At 40.7% G+C, this 24,308-nt stretch overlaps 1 long non-coding RNA gene across 1 annotated transcript in view; it reads right to left on the bottom strand.

Moving 5' to 3' along the window:
- Positions 1 to 24,308, bottom strand: part of LOC140482371 (uncharacterized) — a 43,308-nt gene that overhangs the window by 6,599 nt on the left and 12,401 nt on the right. Inside the window, exon 2 of the long non-coding RNA XR_011961714.1 lies at positions 6,242 to 6,371. This is a non-coding gene — a long non-coding RNA (uncharacterized lncRNA). The remainder of the gene's footprint in view (positions 1 to 6,241; positions 6,372 to 24,308) is intronic.

Here is a 24,308-nt window from a genome sequence, read left to right as displayed (position 1 = left end):
AATATAATGCAAGAACATCCCTACAGGCTACTCCCTACTCTGTCAGACAACATGTCAAGATAAGATTGAAAGCAACAACAGCATAATAATGTACGTATATCATAACAAAACACTCTATAGCACTAAAGGCACAAATATGTCCGTTAATGTGTTTATAAATTAATAGCCCACATGAGTCATCAGGACTTATGTTATGTTTAATTGACGACATTGTTACTTCTAAAACCTTTCAGTTTACAAAGCAGGAGGAAGCCAGTCAGCTCAGTATACTTGTGTCACCTTTTTTTTCCAATCCAAAACTAATCCCATTGACTAAGACTCGCTTTATCTTCCTCAAATATTTGATTTACATTGTTAATAAACAAAACTACATTAACTACACTTGTTGATTTGGTTTGAGAATCCATGCTGCAACAGTTCACCATGTAAAGGAATTTTTTTCTAACCTGATCCTTACTGTCACAGCAATAATTTTATTCTTAATTCACATTTTTCATTCCCCACCCAAAATATGTGGGGTTTTTTGAGTAAATTATAAACATTGGCAATTGCTTAACAGAACTCCTGAAGAATTTAACTCGATAATATGGACATGTTGAGTATTTAACATTCTACGAAAAATCATCATTACCTTAAAAATAGATGAATTCTTGAGTGTATGTAAACAAGGCGAGATTTTAAACTTAAGTAGTGTCAAAAAAGACGCTCAAATCAAACGCAGTTCAATCTAGAAGGGCAAACTTTAGGCGATAAGATGACATTTAGTGTTGATTTTGCTGTAAGTGGATCCAATCGCATTGGCAAATTGATGGTTCTTTGACTGCATTAGCAGACATGTGTATAAAGAAACCACCTTGGTGAGTAAACCACCATGACCAAGGACTGCAGTGATTAAATGTAGATGACAAAAATAGAGCAAAAGGAATAAATTATTTCACGTGATTCAAGGAGACAAAAATGAGCCTGCAGATCAGAGATGATAATGACTGACATAAATCAAAAAAAGTGTTTGACAAACTACTTGCAACATTCTACATTAATTACTCAATTCAACTTCTTTAATGTGGAGGAGCTGATGTTGGGCTAGGGTGAACAAAGATAAAAATCACAGAATGCCTGGTTATAATCCAACAAGGAGTTGGATTATAACCTGCTGCTCCTTCATCAGGTGTTTGACCTAAAGAATCACCTGATGACGGAGCAGCACTCCGAAAGCTAGTGCTTCCAAATAAACCTGTTGGACTATAACCTGATGTTTGTGTGATATTTAACTTTATCCAACTTCTTTAACCATTTGAGGACAACATTTTTTTAAGGGTATGGCCAAAATCAATAGGAAGAATGCTCTAGAAAAGCTGTAATTAGACTGAATGTGTTGGCAGGTATAAGTGGCTTACATCCCAGGTTGCTAAAGGAGAATATGGAAATGTCTAGCACGCTCTAGCAATATTCCCTAGATATGGGATTGTCAGAAGATTTAAGAGTTGAAAATGTGACACTCTTCTCAAAGAACAGCTGATCAGTTTAACATCAATGGTGATTAAAATTTGATGAACAATACTCAGGAAAAAAATAAACTTGCAGTCGGATGTACTTGAGTTAATTAAGGATTGCCAGCTTCGATACAAAAGATAGATCATGCCGCAATGATCTAATAGAATTCTTTGATGGAGTAGCTAAAGTTGATCAACTTTTGACAAAGCATCACAAAAAAACCTCGCTAAACAAGATTGAGTAGGAGAGGCTCTGTGAGCTTAGGTAAAAATTTGACTGGGGGGCAGAAAACAATGAGTCATGATAAATGGTTGTTTGTCAGAGTGAAACCTAGTAGTTGGTGATGGTCCCTAAGGGTCAGGACTAAGAACATTTGCTGTCTATAAGTAACTTGGATATTGGAGTACAGAGAAAAATGTCAAAACTTGCCAATAATATTAATGATGGTGTGTTAAATAATAAGGATGGTACAAAAACTGTGAGGTGATACATTTAACTGTAGGAATAGGAACACCCAATACAGAATTAATGATGTACTTCGAAAGTGGATACAGGGACAATGGTATGTGGCAGGATATATTTAGAATAATTATCAAATCTCATTGGATTTTGGCTTCATTAAAGGGGAGAAGTACAAAATAGGAAAGGTATGCTGAATCTTGGACTTATTACAGCACATTCATTTTATCATGTCTGCATTGACTCTCTGAATGAAGATCCCATGTAGCATCCTTCTCCTGCCCACTCTTGGTAACCTTGCTCATTCTTCTATTTGCAATGGGCCAGCATGGTGGCTCAGTGCTGCCTCACTGCACCAGATAACTTGGGTTCAATTCCATCCTCGGGTGACTGTCTGTGTGGAGTTTCACCTGTGTCTGCGTGGGTTTCCTCCAGGTGCTCCAGATTCCTTCCACAGTCCAAAAATGTGCAGGCTAGTTGGATTGGCCATGGGCAATGCAGGATTATAGGCGGCAGGGGTGGGGGGGTGGGGGGTTGTGGGTAGGATGCTCTTCGGAGGATTGGTGTGGACTTGATGGGCCAGATGGCCTGCTTCCACACTGTAGGGACTCTATGAAATATCTGTCCCCATTTCTCTTCTGAAAGCCTTAATTGAGCCGATCTCCATCATATCTTGAGGTAGGGCATTGTAGACCTTAATTACTTGTTGCAAGATAAAAAGTCCTTTATATAATTTATTGAGTAAAGAAGCAAAACATTAAGTCTATTTCTTCTTGTTTGTGATGCTTTCACAAGTGGCATTATTTACTTCCTATTTATTCTGCCCAAAACCTCATGACTTTGAAAAGTTCAGAGTTTTGAAAGGCAAATCGGGGCAAGACTTACACACCGAATGGTAAGGTCCTGGCAAGTGTTGCTAAAGAAAGAGACCTTGGAGTGCAGGTTCATAGTTCCTTATTAGTGGAGTTGCAGGTAGGTAGGATAGTGAAGAAGTCATTCAGTATGCTTGCCTTTATTGGTCAGAGTATTGAGTACAGGAGTTGAGAGGTCATGTTGCAGCAGTACAGGACATTGGTTAGGCCACTGTTGGAATATTGCGTGCAGTTCTGATCTCCCTCCTATTGGAAGGATGTTGTGAAACGTGAAAGGGTTCAGAAGAGATTTACAAGGATGTTGCCAAGGTTGGAGGTTTGAGCTGTAAGGAGAGGCTGAATAGGCTAGGGCTGTTTTCCCTGGAGCTTCAGAGGCTGAGGGGGTGACCTTATAGAGGTTTATAAAATCAGGAGGGGCATGGATAGGGTAAATAGACAAAGTCTCTTCCCTGGGGTGAGGGAGTCCAGAACGAGAGGGCATAGGTTTAAGGTGAGAGGGGAAAGATTTAAAAGGGACCTAAGGGGCAACTTTTTCACACAGAGGGTGGTATATGTATGGAATGAGCTACCATAGGAAGTAGTGGAGGCTGTTACAACTGAAACATTTAAAAGAAAGTTGGATGGGTGTATGAATAGGAAGGGATTAGAGGGATATGGGCCAAGTGCTAGCAAATGGGACTAGGTTAGGTTAGAATATCTGGTTGGCATGGATGAGTTGGACCAAAGGGTCTGTTTCCATGCTGTACATCTCTATGACTCGATGAGATGTCCTCTCTGCCTTTTTCCTTTCCACAGAGCACAGTTTCAGTTTCTCAACTCTATCTTCATAACTGAAATTCCTTATCTCTGGAATTATTCTCACAGACATTTTCTGCACAGACATTATTCTCACAGACATTTTCCAATGGCTTCACCTCTTTCTAAAAGTCCTCCAGAACTGGAAATACTCACAATATTCCAGCTGAGGCTGGACTTACATAAGTTCAACATAATGTCTTAGCCCTTGTACTCTGTCACATTCCACATGAAACCATCAATAGGGGCAAACCTGTATTGCTGCAGCTCCATTGTTGTTTATGTCCTTGAAAGAAAAATGTGTTCGTGAAAGCATATATGATGCTAAAGTAGCCATCTAATACAAAAGTGGCTGCAACAAGTACAAGGCATGTCCTTGTGAAGTATTATGGGATACAGCTTTGCTTGCTTCCCTCTGACCAGATTGCAGATCCTGGAGTACATTGCATCTACTCTGAGTCTCAATACAACTTCAGAACTAGTAGATTGACAATTGGCATGTTTTTCTCACTTTGGCAAATTTGGGAGAAACATTGAATATAGTGCAGACCACTCTCCATTACTCTTATAGACCTCACCATATCTTTTGATCTTGTCAGCAGACCTAATGTCAATGAAGGAACAACAATCTAGTTCCAAGACAAGATAGTGTTTCCATTGGAGGAGAATTTGCATGAGAACAAGCCCACAGTTTCATTAGATTCAATAAAGTGATATCAGATGCTTTCAAGATCAACAATCAATAAATCAGGGCTGTGACTTGGCAGCAACTCTGTTTCATTTATTTTTCTTCATCATCCTGTTGTATGCTTTCAGAGTCACAATTTGCTTCCACCAAATAGTGGCAAGATCAGAGACACTATCTTTGGCCCAGGCTGAGCATTGCTACCAGCAGAAAAGCTTGCAATATAAGGCAGCAGCCAGGGGATGAAGAGGATTGAAGAAGGAAGTCATCATGAGTGAAATGGGTGGTCATGGTTTGAGAAAATTGTGACTGTCGATATAGGAAGGACATTGTGAAGTTTAGAGAAAGATTGAATGACAGTTGGAGTGAGATATTGAGAATGAGGGTGTGGGGTGATGGAGTCCAGCCAGTTGTAGGTTGTATAAAGAGGCAAGTTGTTGGGTGAGACAAATCTCTCCAGCTTCACTGACCATGAAGCTGTTTACCTCATGGAACTAGCCCTTTGTTTCCTTACTTACCTCATAGGTTAACAAGCCTTGAGGATCTCCGTGGGTTGAAAACAACACCCTGTTAAAATACTGCACAGGCAGACAGCCTCCTGAGAAAACAATAAACTGTCCTTCTGGGAGTGGATTGGTTGTCTTCCTTTACCTAAGAAATAATTTTCCGTTCATCTACCCATTCTACATTATGACCAACTTTAGTTTGATCTCACATGAGACTTGCAAAGGAGGTCTGAGGTATGAACATGCACTTTAATCAGGAATTGAGTGGAACTCCACCTTCGTGTATAGGTTTGTATGCCTGATGATCATTGGCAGGATATAACAGGAAAGATGAGAATGTGAATCCATATGAAACACTGACCTGAAGCCACACAGGTCATTTCAGAAGTCCACACACTGTTTCTTAGTCTTGCACAGCTGAACTGCACTTAAATAATATGATAGCTATCCTACAAGTCCTATTGAAAGAGATCCTGAACTACTTGCAGATTAGTAAATGGATCATTTCTACTGTCTACTTGTGTTTTGTTTGCATCTTTGGGGCTTTCTTGTACTTGGCTAAAGTTTATCTAAGTCGGCAGGGAGTTCTCTGCTGATCTTGAAGTTTTTTTATGTCATTTAAAATCAAGTGCTGAAAGAAATTACTTCCAGATCTGTTTGGGTGCTAAGACAACCTTTGAAAATTTAACATGTCTGAGAAAATGAAGACATGTTGTTCAGGGTGGGAGAAGCTACCAGAGGAGAAGCAAGGTGGAGGGATGAGGGATGCATAGAATAATTCTCTTCCTTCATCTTTCACAAAGAGCAATGAATCTTAGCTTCAAATGAAAACTTGTGAGTAAAATCTGCCAACTGTTTGCAACCACAATTGCAACTTCAAAACAGAGCAAAGACAATGTCATCTTTGGTTGGCAAAATGACAATGATTCTTATCTTTTATACATCTGACTCCATCCAGATTGCTTCTGGAGAAAATGTTGCAATGAAATACTGCTTCTAGAGCCAAGGAGCCTCTCTATGCAAACAGAAACACATTTCTCTCACACCCACATATCAGAGACAAGTAGGTGAAGTGAGGGTAAGGATGTTCAAGGATTGCAGGATTGATGGATGGATTGCTATAAAAGCTTGCAAGCCACTTTCATCACTGCCATTCAGAGCTGTAATGGCAGAAGTCTGACTTTCCATTATTGCAATCAGAGATTTAATCAAAACTGCAGTCAGAGTTATAATGGAAGCTGTGATGTTCGCCATCAGATCCTGAATCCTGGTGAGTTCTGTCATGTTTGGTTTTGGAATACATCCACTGACATTTTGTGCTTGGGGCACCAACTGTGTCTTAGCAAGTAGGGCTCTTATGGTAAACAAAATATAACTTATCACATGATAGCAATCAAGACCAAGTTACATTGTTGAATGAATGTTATTACCAAGGCTGTGGCTAGAAGTCTTTACTCCTTGAGGTTGTAAGTTGTTCAGCTTTATCCTCATTCAAGCCCATATGGTGAAGGAACAGTAATCTAGTTCCAAGTCAGGATAGTGTTTCCAATGGAGGGGAACCTGCATGAGAACATGCACATAAGTTGCAATGAAGTAATAACAGACACTTTTAAGATCAGCGATCAATAAACCAGAGCTGCAGCTTGCAGGAACTCTCTTTAGTTTAGTTTATTTTACTTTATCTTGCTACTGTGCACTTTGCGCCACAATTTGCTTCAATTAAATACTGGCAAGACCAGAGCCACTATCTTTGGCCCAGGCCGAACACTGCTAACATTGCTTCCCTCTGATTAAATTGGATGGATATTAATGCAGTATCCAACCTCAATCCTTTCAGAATCCTTACCTTATACAGTTAGTCACATAGATGTGCTGATGGGGTGGCCAGTTAATCCATTTGGAACAGGAGGGCTCTGAGCTCTGCAATAGATCCTGTGTTAAGTTGGAATCAGACTCTTTTATGCACATAGACATTGTCTATAGGTTTTCTGGCAGGTATCCACTGAGCCAAACATTTGCTTAGGTGCAATCAGCAGACTTCTTCCATGTCTTGGCTCAGCAAAATCCCCCTCTGTATTCTCTGTAGAAGAACTCATTGATGATTTTATCCTTGAGCAAAGAAGCACCTGTGCTTTTATTTCTGCCTGCCTGGATCATGCCCGTTAGTGCCCTGTTTCTCAGTGCCTGAGTTAGTGACTGTTAGATTGAGTATTGGTGTTTCTTAATCTTCACTATCTTTCCTTCCTCCTTGCTGTGAAGGTATCAATTCTTGGGCATCTGAAAGGTTAAAAAAAACTCAAGAGTTGGGTTGTGGTGTGGAGAGGCGAAAGTAAGTATGCTTAAACCATCTATAGCTGGTGAGTCAGAAGACACTTGAGGGTGAGTGAAAAAAGAAAGAGAGAGAGAGACAAATAGGGAAGCAGTTATCTTCAACATGGATTCCTCCTGTAACCATCTGTCTGTGATGCCTCTTCCCAGGGTGTCCTGTACAATTTTTTCGGAGTGTTAAAACAGGCGAGCATGTTATTATGTATGTTCTCCACAAGCTTTTCCTGTCTGCCTCCTGTTATTCAGAACCTTTCTCCAACAGGAGAAAGACAAGTGGATGACAGAGTGTACTGTATTATTTCTGGATGTTATGACTCTCATGAGTCAGCCGTGCTGCCTGCATCATAATGAAGAGAATAGCATATCATCAGTTCTATGTGCATTTTCAGGAAGTCTTCAATAAAACCTCCAGTCTACTTATGCCAAAGCATTTGTCTAATAAATTGACAGTTATTAAACTTTATTTCATCAGTACATCTTTAATATTCATGATCAATGGTCTGCTATCTGGCAGCATTTACACAGAACAATAACCTGCCCACTGGCATTCAGTTTGATTTCTACCTGGGCCATTCAGCTCCTGATCTCATTCAACCTTGGCTCAAATATGGACAAATAAGGTGCATTTCTTTGGTGTGAGGATAGTGATTGCCCTTGACCAGCTGTGGCATCAAAGTTACCTGGAGAAACTGAAGTCAATGAGAATCAGGAAAAGTCTCTCCATGGTTGAATAAAACCCCATGGAGACCCCCATGTTGGAGGTCAGCTACAGCTACAGGACATCACTGCATGAGTTCTTCTAGATGGTGACCTAGGCCAAGACATTTTTAACTGCTTCAACAATGACAGTGCCTCCATTATGAAGTCAGAAATAAGGATCATTGCATAATACAACTCCTCAGACACTGATGTTATCTTGTCCACTTGCAATAAGAACTGGACAAGGGTTAGGTTTTGACCAATTAGTGACAACGTTAAGTGATAAGTGATAATATCTATACCACTCAATTGCCAGGAAACACAGTAAGATCAGATGGGGTGGTTGGTCTGAACTGATCCTTCACCATAGTATTTACAGCAGCTAGTGTTCACCTCAGGCACTCATTGCACTTTGCCTCAATTCTTTGGGGCGGGTCTATTGCCACTATTTAATCAGAGCAGATCCAAGTGAGTGAACTTTAACAGTATCTATTGAGTATAACTATATACAGTGGATGGTGAAAGAGGACATCTCTGGCATCTTACAGGCTCAGGTCTCAGCTCCAGGTGATGAAACAATGTCATGAGTCCTTTTGCGCATTCTCAGTAGATTTTTAAAGCAAAAATGCAGTTAACTCTGTACTCCACAGCCAATTAGGAGTAAGTGAGGACTGCAGATGCTGGAGATCAGAGTTGAGAGTGTGGTGCTGGAAAAGCACAGCAGGTCAGGCAGCATCTGAGGAGCAAGAGAATTGACATTTCGGGCATAAGACCTTCATCAGAATTCTTCTGCTCCTCAGATGCTGCCTGACCCTCTGTTTTTCCAGCACCACACTTTTGACTCCACAACCAATGCCCATCTTCAGTAAGAGAGAATCTAACTATCTCCCAATAATCATGTCATTGTTGAAAGCCCTCAGTATCAATATCCCAGGATTACCATTGACCAGAAACCGATCTGGTCCACCCATACAATTCTATGGCTACAAATGTCAACTGCTTGAAATTCTGCAATGAATAGTGCACATTCTTCTTTCCCAAAGCCTTTCCAATATTTTACAAGGCAGATATCAGGAATGTGATAAAATTCTTTCCATTTGCTTGAGATGGATGCAGCTTCAATAACACTCCAAAAACTCAACACCATCCAGTAGTAAGCAGCCTGTTTGATTATCATCCATTCCATCAACTTGAAACATTCAGTCTCCCCATTACCAGTATACATCCAACCTACAACTTCAATTACCAAGGCGGCAAAGGGCAGTAAGTACATCAGAACAGCACCACCAGCAAAGTTTCCCTTCAAGTCATACACCACCTTGACTGCAAAAAAAATGTCATATTTGCTTCACTGTCACTGAGTCAAAAGCCTGAAACACTGTCCCTAACAGTACTATGCGTGAACTTATACAACATGGACTGCATTGGTTCAAAAGGTGCCTCACTGCTACCTTCTCATGGGTAATTAAGAATGAGAAACACATACCATTCTGGTAATGATGCCTAGATGCTATTAATATAAATGCAATTATAGGTTGACATTTTTAGACATGTCTGCTTTTTAGTAATTGGTATTCTGATATCACTCAGTAGTCCATTCCAAATTATATTTAATTTTTTTTTACAAACATACAAGATAAATGGCAACCAGCATCTAATATTGCTGATAGGAACAACAACTTATATTTCCAATAACTGGTTATTTCATTTGATCTATTGTGAAATAAACAAATTAATTTACGCTGAAAGCATTACTTATAGACAGAAAAATGAAACAATTGGCTGATGAAAACAGAACATTTACAATTGTAAGCAATGTTGTTCTGTGACTTAGGGAGAGATGATTAACAGTTTGTTTGTACATGATGTATCTGTATAAAAAGCAATGTTGAAATCAGCAAGGCTGACACCAAGTGTTGTTTTATCACTGAAACTGCCGTGATGATACATTTAGAACAAAGGTTTCAAAGCTTCATTTTTAAATGCTATTCTTTTCTACCTTGATTTAGCTTTATGTCAGATAAAAACCTCTTGCAGCTGGTGTCATTTTTACTGAATTGAAAAAATAAGGATGCAAATAATATAATTATAAGCCTGTATAAACCAGCATTTGTGAATCTACAATTGATTGTGCATCAAGAGAGAGATATGAATCAAAGCTGTTCTTGGAATGACCCATAGAAACTAAGCATAGAACTTAATACGTGGACTTGGAACACATGCTGCTTTCAATATGTCCACAACCCAGCAATTGTCTTGTTCTTCCCTGCTGCTTTAATCTCCAGGTACTATTCAAACATAATCAGCACGACTGCTGAGCAAATAATGTACAATTGTTGGATTTTGAAAATTGCAATGTAATGGAAAACTGCTGCACCTGGAGATTTCAGAAACTTGGTGCTTTGGATCCCTTTTCTTGAAGGCTGTCTATATAAAGACTATTAATACATCAATTTTTGCGCATGGTTGACTAAACAGTCAGCATTATGAAGTCTACATTAGAGCCAACAGAAGTTAGAGGGATCAACATGTTTGGAACTATTGTTTTTGAGTCTGTGTTAGGGGCATACTCCATAGGCCTCAGATTTCCTGAATCTGGCATAAATATAAAGAAATGACATAAAACACTGGTTAAGCCACAGCTGGAGTTTTGTGTGCAGTCCTGGTTCAAATTATAGGAAAGACATAACTGCTCTGGAGAGAACACAGAATGGTGTCAGGACTTACAGATGACAGGTATGAGGAAAGTTTAGATAGACTAAGGATATTTTCATTCGAACAGATAAGCCTGAGGGTTGACTTCATTGAGGTGTCCAAAATAATGAAGGGCTTGGGTACAACAGACAGTGGAGACCTGTTTCTCCCAGTGGAGAGGTGAGTTACTAGGGGGCAATCATTAAAGGTGATTGATAGAAAGATTAAAGAGGATATGAACTTTTTTTTTGGCCAAAGGATAGTTAGTCTGAAATTTGCTGACCACTTTGGTGGTTTAAACAGAACCTGGATCTGCACCTGCCACGTTATGGACCAAGAGCTCATGAATGGAGTTAGAATGGATGGCTGGTTTGTTCAGTCAATGCAGATATGAAAGGCTGCATGAGCTGAAAATGTGTTGTTGGAAAAGCGCAGCAGGTCAGGCAGCATCCAAGGAACAGGAGAATCGACGTTTCAGGCATAAGCCCTTCTTCAGATGCCCAAAACGTCGATTCTCCTGCTCCTTGGATGCTGCCTGACCTGCTGCGCTTTTCCAGCAACACATTTTCAGCTCTGATCTCCAGCATCTGCAGTCCTCACTTTCTCCATGAAAGGCTGCATGGCCTCTTTCTGTACTGTAATGTCACTACGTTTCTATAGATTTCAGCAATAAATTGAGCGAGTTATTTTATGCTGTCACCTAACTAAAGGTAGGGTATACTTTTGACTGTGATGATCTGTGGAAAACTGGCAGCTCTTTTACGTCAGCCCTAATTTTCTTTCCTCTTTACTTTTATCTGGAAACATGTAAAAAGGATGGCTAATTTGCCCCTCACACTGGCACACAAATTCAACATATCTGCAAATGCTTTCAGAATAGTATCATTGAAACACAAATTATTAGATAGCAATACTGAGTGATAAGTCCTAACAAAGCAAACCTTGCACACTATTCATAACTAGATGGACAGAATTGAAAAGCAGGTAAATTATGTTCAGCTTTTATAGAAGTCTTTGTTAGACTACACACAGAGTATTGTCAATTCTGCTCTTCATATTATAGGAATGAGGTAGAGGCATTGGGGAAAGTGCAATAAAGAAAGACTGGAATGATACTAGAACCAAGTCATTATAATTATCAGGAAAAGCTGAACAGACTGAAGCTTTTTCTCTAGAACCTGATAGCAACCTTCAGGATTAAGAATGGGTTGAATAAGAGGGAGATCAAGAAATAGTGCAGAAAACTTTCCAACCCCTGAATGGAACAGAGGAACAGGAGTAGACCATTCAGTCCCTCAAGACTGTCCTACCATTCAGGGGAATCATGACTGATCTGTGACCCAACTCCATATATCCCTCTTTGACCCAGATTTGGCATGGTGGCTCAGTGGTTAGCACTGTTGCCTCACAGCACCAGGAACCTGGGTTTGATTCCAGCCTTGAACAACTGTCTGTGTGGAGTTTGCCCATTCTCCCCATGTCTGCATGGGTTTCCTCTGGGTGCTCTGGTTTCCTCCCACAGTTCAAGAATGAGGTTGAAAGTCACACGCCAGGTTATCTGAAATTACAAGCACTCCGAGTATTGCGCCTCGTTCAAATGTAGTGAAGACAGCACCCAGACACAGATGTTATAATCAGAGACATGAAAAGATCATATAAATGGTGTGAGTGGAGTGTTGGCTGGCCAAATAATAGGTCTTGCAAGTGATAGCCTTTTTGGGATCCTCTCTGCTTTCTTGCATCTCTGCAGAAACTTGATGTCTGTGTCAATATGCACAATCTTCTTGGAGATCCTCTCCACTTTGAGCCGGCAGTTTGTGGTATCTATGGTAACTATGATGTGGAGGTGCTAGTGTTGGACAAGGTCAAAAGTCAGAGATTTGCATGTTAGGTGGATTGGTTAAACTGCCCATAGTGTCCAGGGATGAGCTGGCTAGGTGGATGAGCCATAGGAAATGGAGGGTAAGGAGGTGGGTCTGGATGGGATGCTGTTCAGAGCAGTGGTTTGGACTGGATCGTTCAAATGGCCTGCTTACAGGTAGTAGAGATTTGATGATTCTATCCCTTAATACCTTTGCTTGATGTGGTCATTGGTGAAATAGTTGGGTAAATATGATGACAATGCTCAGTACTGGCAAACATGACAATCTAGCTGGCTTCGTATCTACACTGAAAGGCAGGGCTACATTAGAGTACAGTGTGGCTACAAGGTCTGAATGATCCGGCTGTATGCAAAAAGCCAAGGCAAGGCAGAGATATAGTGAGTAACCAAAGTCTCTGAGCACAAAGATAATAAATGAAGAGTCTTCTGTTGCACCCTGTTTCAGTGCTTGACCTGTGTGCAAAATGACAATGCAGCAACATAGAGACATAGAGTTGTAGAGCTGTACAGCACGGAAACAGACCCTGCGGTCCAATTCATTCATACCGACCAGACATTGTATATAAACCTCGTCCCATGTGCCAGCATTTGGCCCATATCCCTCTAAACTCTTCCTGTTCGTATACAGATCCACATGCCTTTTAAGTGTTCTAATTGTACCAGTCTCCATCGCTTCCTCTGGCAGCTCATTCCATAAACGTACAATCCTCAGTGAAAAAATTGCCCCTTAAAGTTCCTTTTATACTGTTCCCCTCTTACCCTAAACTTATGCCCTCCAGTTTTGGACTCGCCCATCCTGGATAAAAGACCTTGCTAATTTACCCTATACATTATACTCAAGGTTTTATAAACCTCTACAAGGTCATCCCCCAGCCTCCAATGCTCTGGGAAAATTTCAGCCTTTTCAGCCCCTCCCTATAGCTCAAACCCTCTAACCTTGGCAACATCTTCATGAATCTTTCAAGTTTCATAACATAATTCGTACAGGAATGAGACCAGAATTGCACACAATGCTCCAAAAGTGGCCTAACCAATGTCCTGTACATCTGCAACATGACCTCCTAGCTCCTATACTCAATGCACTGATCAATAAAGGCAAACATACCAAATGCCTTCTTCACAAATCTATCCGCAACTCCACTTTCAAGGAACTATGAATCTGCACTCCAAGGTCTTTCGTTAAGCAAAACTCCCCAGGACCTTACCATTAATTATGTAGGTTCTGCCCTAATTTGCCTTTCCAAAATGCAACACCCCATACTTATCTAAATTAAACTGCATCTGCCACTCCCTCAGCCCATTGGTCCACCTGATCAAGATCCTGTCTTACTCTGAGGTAACCTTATTCACTGCCCACTACACCTCCAATTTTAGTATCATCTGCAAAATTATTAACTATGCCTTCTATGTTCACATCCAAATCACTGATATAAATGATGAAAAACAGTGGTGCACTCTAAAGTGCAACGTTGAAGTGGTCAACTATTGTAAGTGAATCAGATGTGTGCCATAATGATGTGATGAGGTTGGTACAGTGAGTGTAGGCAACCGCTGCACTCATCAGTCAGGGTTTTCCTTCTGGCATGATCGGGGCTGGGGAAGGATGGTGAGCCATTTTCAGAAGGGACAATAGTTATGAATTTAACATATACAAAGGTGGGAGATGATAGTACCCCATGCCCTTTCATATTCTGTCATTGACAGACCCTACCACCCCGGCCTTGATGTGACTACAGTGCCTAACTATGTTTGGGGTAACCAAATTGTAGGGCCGGGGCTCATGAAATAAAAGGGAGAGATGGCCAGCTGAATAAATGGGAAAATGGGGGTGATTAAACCTAATGGATTGACAGAGAGATCAAAGCAGAAAGGAACATAAAGGTTTGTGATTTTAAGAAAGAATCATATACTAGATATAAACAATTGGGATCAAATGAATGTCTTGAAAAATATAAAGTGTGTTGGAGCATTCATAAGAGGGAAATCAGGAGAGCAAAGAGGCAGATAACATTAAGGATAATCCAAAGGGATTCTACATTTATATTAAGAGTAAAAGAGCAATTAGAGAGAGAATAGAACCTCTTAGAGATCAATGAGATTGTCCATTTATTGAACCTCAGGAGATAGAAGAGACACTAAATTAATATTTTTACTGTGGAGAAAGAAATGGAGGCTAGAGAAGTAGTGGAAATAAATATTGATGCTTTGAAAACAGTTCACATTGCAGTAGAGGAAGTGCTGGAGGTCTTAGAAAACATTAAGGTGGATAAATCTCCAGGACCTGATCAAGGGTATCCCAGGACGTTGTGGGTAGTTAGGAAAGAAATTGCATAGCCCATAGTAGAAATATGTAGATCGTCTATTATCACGGGTGAGGTGCAGGAGGACAGAAGACTTGTGCCCTTACTATGAAAAGCTATAAGGAGAAGTCTGGGAACTAAAAACCTGTAAGCCTTAGAAGTTCATGGAGGTGACTATGACAAATTGGATTTACATGCACTTGGAGAGGCAAGGAATGATTAATGATAGTCAGCATGGTTTTGTGTATAGGAAATCATGTCTCTCAAACACAATTGAGGTTTTTGAGGAAGTAACCAAAAAGATTATTGAGGGCAGATCGGTAGATATTGATTACCTGTACTTTAGTAAAGCCTTTGACAAGATTTCAAATGCCTCTAAACCTTTCCTTTTCATGTACTTATCCAAATGCTTTTTAAATGTTATATCTGTACCTGCAACCACCACTTCCTCTAGCAGTTCATTCCACGCACTAACCACTCTCTGTAAAAAAATATTGTCCCTCACACTTTCTCCTCACCATGAAAATATGCCCCTGATTTGAACACCCCCACCCTAGGGAAAAGACCCTTAGTACTCACCTTGTGATGTCCCTTGTGATTTTATAAACCTCATACACTTCAGTTAAAGAACTAGCCAACCTATTTTTATAATTCAAACCCTCCATTCCTGGCAACATCCTGGTAAATCGTTTCTAAACCCTCTCCACTTTACTAATATCTTTCCTAGAACAGGTGACCAAAACTGAACACTGTTCTCCAAGTCGCTCATGAGTAGAATTAGATCACATGGAATTCAGGGTGAGCTTGACAATTGGATACAAAATTGACTTAGAGTCACAGAGTCATAGAGATGTACAGCATGGAAACAGACCTTTCGGTCCAACTTGTCCAAGCTGACCAGATATTCCAACACAATCTAGTCCCACCTGCCAGCACCAAGCCCATATCTCTCCAAACCCTTCCTATTCATATACCCATCCAGATGCCTTTTAAATGTTGCAATTGTACTAGCCTCCACCACTTCCTCTGGTAGCTCATTCCATACACGTACCACCTTCTGAGTGAAAAGTTGCCCCTTAGGTCTCTTTTATATCTTTCCCCTTTCACCCTAAACCTATGCCCTCTAGTTCTGGACTCCCCCACCCCAGGGAAGAGACTTTGCCTATTTACCCTATCCATGCCCCTCATAATTTTGTAAACCTCTATAAGGTCATCCCTCAGCCTCCGATGCTCCAGGGAAAACAGCCCCAGCCTATTCAACCTCTCCTTATAGCTCAAATCCTCCAACCCTGGCAACATCCTTGTAAATCTTTTCTGAACCCTTTCAAATTTCACAACGTCTTTCCAATAGGAAGACGACCAGAATTGCACGCAATATTCCTAAACTGGCCTAACCAATGTCCTGTATAGCCACAACATGACCTCCCAACTCCTGTATTCAATACTCTGACTAATAAAGGAAATCATACTAAACGCCTTCTTCACTATCCTATCTACCTGTGACTGTACCTTCAAGTAGCTATGAACCTGCACTCCAAAGTCTCTTTGTTCAGCAACACTCTATTAAGTGTTTAAGTCCTGTTAAGATTTGCTTTCCCAAAATGCAGCACTTTGAGGATTCTGGGTAATCCAAGATGGAGGACAGGAAACAAATTCTGGATGTAACAGGCTGCTTGGTTTTTGAGGTATTTTAGTGTTGGAGGTGATTCCCTTGAATTCTAGGAGCAGCAATTAGTATTTTATATGCTGTTGCATTGTTTTGGAACTTTGGAGAAAATCTTCAGTCCATTATTGTAATTTGTTAAAGCTGTTTGTTTATCGTAAATAGAATCATTTTCCTGTTAATGATGAGACCTGATATGAATTACTTTTGTCCTGAATCTTGATGGAAGGAGACTGAGGGTGGTGGTGGAGGGTTGTTTTTTCAGACTGGAGACTTGTGATCAGCAATGTTGCACAGGGATCGGTACTACTTATGTTTGTCATTTATAAAAATGAATTAGATGAGAATATAGGAGGCATGATTAGTAAAGTTACAGATGATACCAAAATTGGTGGTATAGTGGACAATGAAGAAGATTATCTAAAGAGATCTTGATCAATACAAACAAGGACAGGAATTGTACAATTATTGGTATGGCCCTGGGTAATGTTGTAGAACAGAGAGAACGAAGGGTTCAGGTATACACTTCTTTGAAATTTGTGTCACAGGTAGACAGGGTGGTCATGAAGGTGTTTAGCACACTTGTCTTCATTGTTCAGACTTTTGAGTATAGGAGTTAGGACATCATGTTGTGGTTGTACAGGACGTGGTGAGGCCTTTTCTGGAGTACTATGTACAGTTCTGGTCACCCTGCTACAGGAAGGATATTATTAATTTGTAGAGGGTTTAGCAAGGATTTACCAAGATGTTGCCAGGAATGGAGGATTTGAGCTACAAAAGTAGGTTGACGAGTCTGGGACTTTTCGGGTGACCTTTAGAGGATTACAAAACCATGAGGGACATAGATAAGGTGAATAGCAAGAGTCTTTTCCCCAGGATAGGAGAGTTCAAAAGAAAGAGCATATTTTTAAGGTGAGGAGAAAGTTCTAAAAAGAATATGAAAGGCAACATTTTCACACAGTGGTTAGTGTGTGGAATGAACTGTCAGAGGGAGTGGTGGATGCAGGTACAGTTACAACATTTAAAAAGCATTTGGATAATACATGGTTTGGAGGGATATGAGCCAACACAGGCAAGTGGAACTAGTTTAGTTTGGAAACATGGTCAGTGTGAACTAGTTGGACAGAAGGGTCCGTTTCTGTGCTGTGTGACTCTATGACTCTACATAGTGTGAGAGGCTAGGCCTGTAACTTACTCAATGAAAGGCTCCCTGTGCAGCCTTCCATCAACATCCAAATTACAATGTACTTATCAAAGTGAAAGCAGCTGCTGCCACCACACCCAGAATGGGCAGCAAAATAGCTACACAAAGTTCAGTAACCCCTCACCAAGTCACCTTTATTTACACATCCACAATACATGAGACTGACCCAGCTAACTTAGAGCTAGCTCTGAGAGGGAACAGAACCCCTGACCCTCCTGACCAGGTGAACAGCCCCAATCAGGGAACTCATATTCCATGAGATTCCCCTGGCTGACCTCATTCTAGTCACTACAGACAGTGTATTTGTTTGTTTAATCTCTGAGGGTGCAGGATTTCCTTGTGAAATATGAAAGGGCAGCAGTGTTTATGGGAGGTATCACAGAATTCAGCATGTGATGCATCGACAGTCGTGTTGACTATAAATCCTAGCTGCAAGCAATCTTGATCATATCATTGAATATTACAAATCAATCCTATTAATAGCTAGGAAGTATAGATAATGTCATACAATCAATCAAGTTTCACCTAAATTCCACATTTCCCAAACATTTAACAGGCACTGCTCACTTCACATCCTGAACTCTAACATTTGTTCCAGCTGAGGAAGGTAAACTGCATCTAACCAGGACACTCTCAGCATATCCCCCTGCCCAAACCTTCAAGCTCCACTATACAGCAGCTGCACTCCACTCTAGATGTGAACCTTAGGACTGCATTGCAACATTGTGAGGGGGATAGGAAAACTAAAACCTTGTAAGCGCAGATAGATGGCATTGAGGACACTTCCTTCTAGATAGCATCTCGTATTTGTAAATTAAATACTTACTTTTCATTTTTAGCTGTGTCATCGATAATGATTTTATCTGCAGCTGCTACAATAAAGGTAGACATGCTAGCCATCCTTAGTGCCTCCGTAATGTGGTAAGTGAGCAGTTAGAGCATACACAGATAACATTTAGACTTTGCCATCTAAACATTGGACGTGAAGGACTTCAACAAGGAATGCAATGGGAAGGCTCCACATTTTACATTGCTGACTTGATTCAGACACATGCTAAGCACGTACAACAGGGAAGTACAAGTGTGGTGTGAAGAACACTAACATCTCCTAGCACCTGTACCCCCATGTTACCTAGGAAAGGCAGCAATGCATATAGGATAATGGTGTGCAAATGTAGACTATCTAGATGAAAGGCTTCTTCAAATGGTTTGCCTAACGTGACAACACGTACAATCTCCTTGGTAATAACCTTAAAAAAACAATATGTTCATGTTCTTATGACATCATCTGTCGAACGGCCTCTAGTCCAAGAGATATGTTATAGTCACAGAGAGTTTAAAAAGGGAAACTTGGTCAGCATTGATGAGTTGGACCAAAGGGTCTGTTTCTGTGTTGTATGATTCTTTCATTTAAAAAAAACTTCCTTTTCACTTTTTTGTTTCTTTCAAAACTGACCTTGAAACCTTTTGAATCCTTCAGCCTATCAAAAATGTTTACCTTGATTTATTTTATCTAAAGCTTTGAAACACTTCCTTAACATCTCCTTTTTGCCTTCTTTTATCTAAGGTGAACAACCCCAGCTTTTCCAGTCTATAAGACCATAAGATGATGAGAAATAGGAACAGGAGTCTGCTCAGTCATATGATCATGACTGACCTCACATTCCTCACATCCACTTTTCTGCCCTTTCCCCACAACCCTTAATTCACCTACTGATCAAAAATCTATCTATTTCAGCTTTACACAATAGATAAGACTCTGTCTCCACAGCTCGCTGTGGCAAGCAGTTTCACAGACTCACACCCTCAGAGCAGAAATTCTTCCTTACCGCAGTCTTAAATTGGCACCCCTTTATTCTGAGTCTATACCCTCTAACCTAGACTATCCAATGAGGGCAAACATTCTCTCAGCATTTACCCTGTCATCCGTTATTCCTGAAACCATTTCACCTACACTCCTCTTCACTCCTTTCAAAAGCCTCCATATCTGCCTGAAGTGTGGTACTTAAAACTGGACATGACACCCGCAGGACAAAATTCTTGTTTTATAAAGGTTTCAAACAACTTTCCTGTTTTTATGACTACAAGTCATGTTTTTGACTTTAGATTCAACATTCTGAAATTAAGCGCCCTATACCCATTGCTTTTGAACAAATTAGAGACAGACAAAAAAAATTACTGTTTTCAATTCCAGTAAATTCACTGTCAAGACTCTATCCTACATTCCCATTTTATAACCTACATCTTGTTGAAATAAAATATACCTCACGCAGGCCGTTCGACAGATGATGTCATGAGAACATGAACATATTGTTTTTTTAAGGTTATTACCAAGGAGATTGTACGTGTTGTCACGTTAGGCAAACCATTTGAAGAAGCCTTTCATCTAGATAGTCTATAATAGTCTTTGTAAGCAAATGATAAATGGGACCATATGCTGGCTAGCCTTATTTTGGATGAAATAATGTATTAAAGACAGACCATGTGAAAACTTTATTCACAATTTGCCATGGTACAGCTAAAAAGTCTCCCTAATTGTATTTATAGCACTAATCAGTGGCAATGCAAATGCAATTGATGGTAACATATTTACATTGATTTGTTAACAAGACAAACGACTTGATAGATTTCCTGTTTTACACACAATTTAGCAAGAATGCTACAGATCATGAGCTGGGGGAACTATTTCTAAATGCTTCCATGTTTGAATTATGAAGTACCTTAATAATATTTGTTGTTGTTGGCTAGCATTTTAAACAAGACTAGTGATATACGACTCATCTGTCATTCTGCACTAGATTTTCCTTCTTGGTGCTTAGAGAACCCATGTGGGAGGCCAAAGCATGAGACATCTAGGGCCAAGGCATTACTACTGCCAGGCATTTTCTCTGGATCAGGAAGCATGATGGATCATAATTTAGTGCACACCTGAAGTGATGTATATGCAATTGAAGTTCCTGTGTGATAATCACATGGTATTTTCCCTGGTTTCAGTGGGTTCCTGAGGGCAGTGGGAGCCCCACCAGTTTATGATATCAGGAATCTTTGGACAGGTTGGTTTACAAAATCGTGAAAATACTTGCCCATAACTCCCATAATTCTCATATCCCTTCCACAAATTGGTGCCCCCTCAAATCCCATGCTCCATTCATACACTAAGATCCATTTTCTCAATTCATTGCATCAATTACAGAAGCTTCCATCCATTTTATACTTCTTAACCTTACATTCATAACGCAGTCTGCAAAAGCAACTTCCATTGGTAAGGTGCCATAAGCCCCATAATGAGTATTTGACTGACCTCCAAGAAGGGCTGCAGGATTGAATTGAATCGAATTGAATTTATTGTCACGTGTCCCGAGTCACAGTGAAAACTTTGTCTTGTGAACAATACAGGCAGATCACATAGTTAAGTAGCATAGATAAGTAAATAATAGGTAAACAGCAGCAAAGACAAAAACACAGGTACAGGTGAATGTTAAGAGAGTGTGAGTCCATTCAATATTCTAACAACAGTAGGGTAGAAACTGGCTGGTACGTGTGTTCAGGCTTCTGTACCTTCTCCCCGATGGTAGAGGTTGTAGAAAAACATTGCTAGGGTCGGATTGATCTTTGAGAATACTGGTGGTCTTTCCTTGACAGCAAACCTGGTAATGGATTCTATAGATGGGAGGTTGGCCTTTGTGATTGTCCGGGCTGAGTTCACCACTCTCTGTGACCATCTCTGATCTTGAATGGTACAGTTGCCATACCAGGTAGTGATACTTCCTGACAGAATGCTCTCAATGGCACACCTATCAAGATTGGCAAGGGTTTCGCCATCATGGCAAATTTCCTCAGCTGCCTGAGGAAGAAGAGACCTTGTTGGGCCTTTGTAACCAGTGCATCCACATGAAGTGTCCAAGAAAGCTTGTTGTGGATGACCACTCCCAGGAGCTTGACACTCTCCACTTGTTCCACCTCTGTGCTGTTAATGTGCAGGGGGCAGGAGTAATATTCCACCAAAAGTCAATAATGATTTCTTTGGTTTTGCCGGCATTGAGAGCTAAGTTGTTCTCAGTGCATCATTTTTCCAGGTCTTCCACCTCCCACCTGTAGTCTGTTTCGTTGCCATCTGAAATTCAATTGACTATGGTGGTGTCATCAGCGAACTTGTAAATGGCATTAGCCTGGTATTTGGTTATGCTGTCATGGGATACAGTGAATACAGCAGGGGGCTGAGTACACACCCCTTGGCAAGAGGTGGGGGGGTGTGGAGGTGTTCCAGTGTTGAGTGTTAGTGAGGATAAAGTCTTCACTGATCTTCACTGATTGTGGCCTGTGGGTCAGGAAACTGAGAATCCACTTCAGGAGGATTCATCTCAACAAGGATTTATTCATTGCAAATTGGAGTGCTAGTTTTATTTGTTAGACATGGTTAAGACAATGTAATAAGTTGCTCATTGACTTTTTTTTTAATGCTTTTCTCTTTATGTGGACAAGATTATGGGGTTTAATATTTTAATAATTGATGTGCTGAATGGCATGTTTGAATGGCACTTGTAGGAGTTCTTTTTTATTCATTCATGGGATGAGGGCATTGCTGACTAAGCTGCATTTAATACCCATCCCTAAATGCCCAGAGGACAGTTAAGAGTCAATTACATTGCTGTGGTTCTGGAGCCACATGTAGGCCAGACCAGATAAATATAGCAGTTTCCCTCCCTAAGGGACATTAGCAATGAATTTTATAGAAAGATGATTTTCAAAGAGCATTTGGTTACTTGATCAGTTTCAGAAACATTTTAATGACTTGCCAGACCTGCCAATAACTCATTGGTATGGTCCATAATGGATTCTGGAAGAGCGGGTGTAGATGATGCAAGGAAATTGCAAGGAGGAGACATGGTGATGAGATTGAACCTGGAGGGATACGAGGAGTTGGAGGGATTAACAATCAGAGATGTTCCAACACACTGAGCCAGGCCTTCTAACCAGCACTCCCAAGCCACTATTGCTTTGTAGACTCTGCTTCTGGGGGACAGCATTCCCAAAACCAACTTCTCCAGATCACGTTGTAGAAGTTGGACCGCAACATCAGGAAATGGTCTGTGCATGGTTCTCAACTCTAAAGGGAAAATCTGACACTCCTTATTCTCTGTGAATTTGAAACAGTTTGTATCCGATGTTTTTGGGTGCATTTCACCTCCCAGCAGGTTTCCAGCAATGAGTGAATTTACTGCCTGCATACATCAGTATGAAACCTAACCAATTTTAACAGCCAGCAGTTACAAGAATCCAGCCAACCAATTGTCCACTTGAACTCACAGAATCATTGAGGTTTTGCAATACAGAAGGAGGCCATTCAGTCAATGGGGCCTTCAACTGAACTTCAAATGAGCATCATTACTTAGTGCTGATCTTCTTCCCCTATCGTTGAACAATATTTTAATCCAAATAATTATCCAGTATCTGTGAGACTGTCTCATTTGACCCTTCCTTCACCACACTTCCAAGCAGCCCATTCTTTACCTTAACTACTCACTGGTATGTTCTCATTTCACGCTTACTTCATTTGCAAGTCACTTTAATACCACGCCCTCTCATTCTGGTTTATTTATAAGCTTCCCACTGTCTACTCTGTCCAGCCCATGCATAATGTTGAATACCTGGAGATATGTAGAGAAGAGGTGTTGGAAATTCTGGCAAGGGTGAAAATAGATAAGTCCCCTGGGCCTGATTGCATTTATCCTAGGATTCTCTGGGAAGCAAGGGAGGAGATTGCAGAGCCATTGGCCTTGATTTTTGTGTCCTCTTTGTCTACAGGAGTAGTGCCAGAGGACTGGAGGCTAGCAAACGTGGTTCCCTTGTTCAAGAAGGGGAGTAGGGATAATCCTAGTAACTATAGGCCAGTGAGTCTCACTTCTGTTGTGGGCAAAGTCTTAGAGAGAATTATAAGGGATAGGATTTATGCACATCTGGATAAGAATGATGTGATCAAGGATAGTCAGCATGGTTTTGTGAAGGGCAGGTCGTGCCTCACAAACCTTATTGAATTCTTTGAGAAGGTGACGAAGGAGGTAGATGAGGGGAAAGCGGTAGATGTAGTATATATGGATTTTAGTAAGGCGTTTGATAAGGTCCCCCATGGTAGGCTACTGCAGAAAATACAGAGATATGGCATTGAGGGTGAGTTGGAGGTTTGGATTAGGAATTGGCTCTCTGGAAGAAGACAGAGGGTAGTAGTTGATGGCAAAGATTCATCTTGGAGTGCCGTCACTAGTGGTGTTCCGCAAGGATCTGTTTTGGGACCATTGCTGTTTGTCATTTTTATAAATGACCTGGAGGAAGGGTTAGAAGGTTGGGTGAGCAAGTTTGCGGATGATACGAAAGTCGGAGGAGTTGTAGACAGTGAGGAAGGATATGGCAGGTTACAGCGGGATATAGAGAAGCTGCAGAGCTGGGCAGAAAGGTGGCAAATGGAGTTCAATGTAGCTAAGTGTGAAGTGATTCACTTTGGTAAGAGTAATAAAAAGATGGATTACTGGGCTAATGGTAGACTACTTGGTAGTGTGGAAGAGCAGAGGGATCTTGGTGTCCATGTACACAGATCTCTGAAAGTTGCCACCCAGGTAAATAGTGCAGTGAAGAAGGCATATGGCGTACTGGCTTTTATTGGTAGAGGAATTGAGTTCCGGAGTCCTGAGGTCATGCTGCAGTTGTATAAGACTCTGGTGCGGCCGCTTCT

The sequence above is a fragment of the Chiloscyllium punctatum genome, chromosome 1 (genome assembly GCF_047496795.1).
Source record: "Chiloscyllium punctatum isolate Juve2018m chromosome 1, sChiPun1.3, whole genome shotgun sequence".
Lineage (NCBI taxonomy): Eukaryota > Metazoa > Chordata > Chondrichthyes > Orectolobiformes > Hemiscylliidae > Chiloscyllium > Chiloscyllium punctatum.
This window is presented reverse-complemented; position numbering and strand designations above follow the sequence as displayed.